Source organism: Schistocerca americana, chromosome X (assembly GCF_021461395.2).
Source record: "Schistocerca americana isolate TAMUIC-IGC-003095 chromosome X, iqSchAmer2.1, whole genome shotgun sequence".
NCBI lineage: Eukaryota > Metazoa > Arthropoda > Insecta > Orthoptera > Acrididae > Schistocerca > Schistocerca americana.
Genome location: NC_060130.1, coordinates 119759257 through 119763329, shown reverse-complemented (window position 1 = coordinate 119763329; position 4073 = coordinate 119759257).

The following is a 4073-nucleotide window of genomic DNA, read 5'->3' as shown; positions in this document are numbered from 1 at the left end:
CGTTCACTTCATACATCGTAGCGCCTACTGCATCGGCATCCCACTTCACGTCTAACCAACACGGGATGCCTGCATCACAGGGCCTATATTCGCCAGGAAAACCTACGTCGTCTGTGTTGTCACATAAATACACTCCTGGAAATTGAAATAAGAACACCGTGAATTCATTGTCCCAGGAAGGGGAAACTTTATTGGCACATTCCTGGGGTCAGATACATCACATGATCACACTGACAGAACCACAGGCACATAGACACAGGCAACAGAGCATGCACAATGTCGGCACTAGTACAGTGTATATCCACCTTTCGCAGCAATGCAGGCTGCTATTCTCCCATGGAGACGATCGTAGAGATGCTGGATGTAGTCCTGTGGAACGGCTTGCGATGCCATTTCCACCTGGCGCCTCAGTTGGACCAGCGTTCGTGCTGGACGTGCAGACCGCGTGAGACGACGCTTCATCCAGTCCCAAACATGCTCAATGGGGGACAGATTCGGAGATCTTGCTGGCCAGGGTAGTTGACTTACACCTTCTAGAGCACGTTGGGTGGCACGGGATACATGCGGACGTGCATTGTCCTGTTGGAACAGCAAGTTCCCTTGCCGGTCTAGGAATGGTAGAACGATGGGTTCGATGGCGGTTTGGATGTACCGTGCACTATTCAGTGTCCCCTCGACGATCACCAGTGGTGTACGGCCAGTGTAGGAGATCGCTCCCCACACCATGATGCCGGGTGTTGGCCCTGTGTGCCTCGGTCGTATGCAGTCCTGATTGTGGCGCTCACCTGCACGGCGCCAAACACGCATACGACCATCATTGGCACCAAGGCAGAAGCGACTCTCATCGCTGAAGACGACACGTCTCCATTCGTCCCTCCATTCACGCCTGTCGCGACACCACTGGAGGCGGGCTGCACGATGTTGGGGCGTGAGCGAAAGACGGCCTAACGGTGTGCGGGACCGTAGCCCAGCTTCATGGAGACGGTTGCGAATGGTCCTCGCCGATACCCCAGGAGCAACAGTGTCCCTAATTTGCTGGGAAGTGGCGGTGCGGTCCCCTACGGCACTGCGTAGGATCCTACGGTCTTGGCGTGCATCCGTGCGTCGCTGCCGTCCGGTCTCAGGTCGACGGGCACGTGCACCTTCCGCCGACCACTGGCGACAACATCGATGTACTGTGGAGACCTCACGCCCCACGTGTTGAGCAATTCGGCGGTACGTCCACCCGGCCTCCCGCATGCCCACTATACGCCCTCGCTCAAAGTCCGTCAACTGCACCTACGGTTCACGTCCACGCTGTCGTGGCATGCTACCAGTGTTAAAGACTGCGATGGAGCTCCGTATGCCACGGCAAACTGGCTGACACTGACGGCGGCGGTGCACAAATGCTGCGCAGCTAGCGCCATTCGACGGCCAACACCGCGGTTCCTGGTGTGTCCGCTGTGCCGTGCGTGTGATCATTGCTTGTACAGCCCTCTCGCAGTGTCCGGAGCAAGTATGGTGGGTCTGACACACCGGTGTCAATGTGTTCTTTTTTCCATTTCCAGGAGTGTATTTACCGGCGTTCTCAACACAACACAACACCAGGTCTCCACCAACGGCGGACAGGGACCGCTACCCGTTCGCGGAGCCTGCAGAACACCTTCACCAGAGGTTACAGCTAGCCCAGGAAATACTTTGATAAGCCAGGCACGTGATCGCAAATAGATTCGGCAGATACATCCGCCAAACGGGCTTTAAAGGGCGGCGCACTACCGGCAAAGGGTAGATCGACGCACCGCTTGGAAGTCTATAGAGCTGCCACCCCGGCAGCTACGGCCAGACGCCTGTTCTAGCTGGCCGATCTCTTGCGGATGGACTTGGTATAGTCGACAAACCTCTTGATATTGTAGAATTGTTTCATTGTGATCTCTCCCCGTGAAGAGACGGGTCTTTTCTATTGTAATGCAAATGAAGTCCCACGCTTCTTGACAGAGCGTAGGGGAACGATGCGGGAAACCCTCACCGCTGTACTGGTTGGTTGGTTGGTTGGTTTGGGGAAGGAGACCAGACAGCGTGGTCATCGGTCTCATCGGATTAGGGAAGGATGGGGAAGGAAGTCGGCCGTGCCCTTTCAGAGGAACCATCCCGGCATTTGCCTGGAGTGATTTAGGGAAATCACGGAAAACCTAAATCAGGATAGCCGGATGCGGGATTGAACCGTCGTCCTCCCGAATGCGAGTCCAGTGTCTAATCACTGCGCCACCTCGCTCGGTCGCTGTACTGGGCAAGGTGTTAATGGAGGTGGTTTGTCGGTGCCTTCCTGCGACAGTAATTGGAATGAATGATGATAATGAAGACGTCACAACAACACCCAGTCATCTCGGGGCAGGTGAAAATCCCTGACCCTGCCAGGAATCGAACCCGGGACCCCGTGCTCGGGAAGCGAGAACGCTACCGCGAGACCACGAGTGGTGGACTCTTTTCTATTATTATTTGTTATTTTATATTTTTGACAATCCACAGTTGGGATCGAGTCTGTTGTTCTTTTGGAGATTGTATTATTTTTTCGTTTTGGTGCGTCCAATAAATTGTTTTCGGACTTGTGTTTTCCGCATTTCTATTTTGCTAGCGCAGACACTTCACATTAAGTTGTCCGACGTCTCGCTACATGAGGAGTCGTCCATCATAGACGAACATGATTGTTTTGGGGTCCAAGTGTTATGGTGTGGTGACGCATAATGTTACATGAGCGTACTGATCTCCAAATCTTTGAACATGGTACTCTCAGCGATCAATGTTATTGGGACACTGCACTCCATCCTCACGTTCGCCTTTTCATGGGTACTTTCATTTATGGGTGACAATGTACGATCGCATCCAACAGCGCAGGTAGGAGAACTCTTGGAAAGAGGGAATATTCGGCCAATGGCCTGGCCTGCCCGCTCCCATCGAGCATGTGTGGGATGCGTTGAGGAGACGTGCTGCAGCACTAAGTTGCCAACCGCGCTGCTGCATCAATGGAACGCCCCACCAAAACAGTTCCTTACCATACTTGTTCCAGAGCATGCATTGCTGTCCACATTGATCGCAAAGCCTATTAAGCATCATCTTCCACCGCTTGTAATGTCCAGGGAACAATCACGAATCGCGGTGTCTTCCGTGCAATTATTGTTCTTGAATAAAAGTGTCTCTTCTGTTCGTCCCACTACGTATATCTTTGTGTTACCTTCTATTCTATATGTAGCAGTTTTTCTCTGTATGGTCCAAGTTTCATCATGCCATATTACTTGGCAGTGACACGCCATGTGAAAGTTACTTTCGCCCTCAAGTTTTGCGCAACAGTGTACATTTTGAAGTTGAAGCTACTGGAAACTAACACAGATTTCCATTTTCAAAACAAACAATCAGTTAATTTGCGAGTACGACAAATGTGACATTCCTCTGTTTCAAGGTTCAAGAAGTTGCACGACCGACGAAGTATGTCTTACAGTCCACACGTTATTAACTAGTCTTAAAAATATATATAATTGTACTTGCCACAAAATTCTGTACCTGAATAATGAACAATATATTCCAAATACATTTAACATATCATACAGCACTTAAATATTTAGAACTCTAAATGTTTACAAATGGTGCACGGAACACAACCTGATAGCTAGCAACAACAGAAACTGTAGAAAATAGCGAAAACAGCTTATGGCAGTCCCTACTGCGCATTCCTTCATGTGAGTCTAAAATCAATCATTACACTGAAATACCGCCCAAAAGAGATCATGTGTTCCTTGGTAATCCTCTGGGTACAACAACCTCCCCTGCTTGGTTACTTTAACACACTTAATTTCTCGAGACAAAAGTAAATTCAACCAGATAATAGTAAGTAACTTCCATTTAATTTGAAAAGTTTCGTAAATTTGATTGTTAAAACTAAACACGCTAAATGTTTTGTGAATTTCATTCTCCTACTAAAAATTAAAGTTGAATTCATTCGCAGATAAGTTCGTTATTTAAAATCCATTTAAAAGAACTGTTTTCAAAATTTGTCCATTAGGGCTGGCAACCGATTTTTGTAGGCGATATTGCTTGTTTCC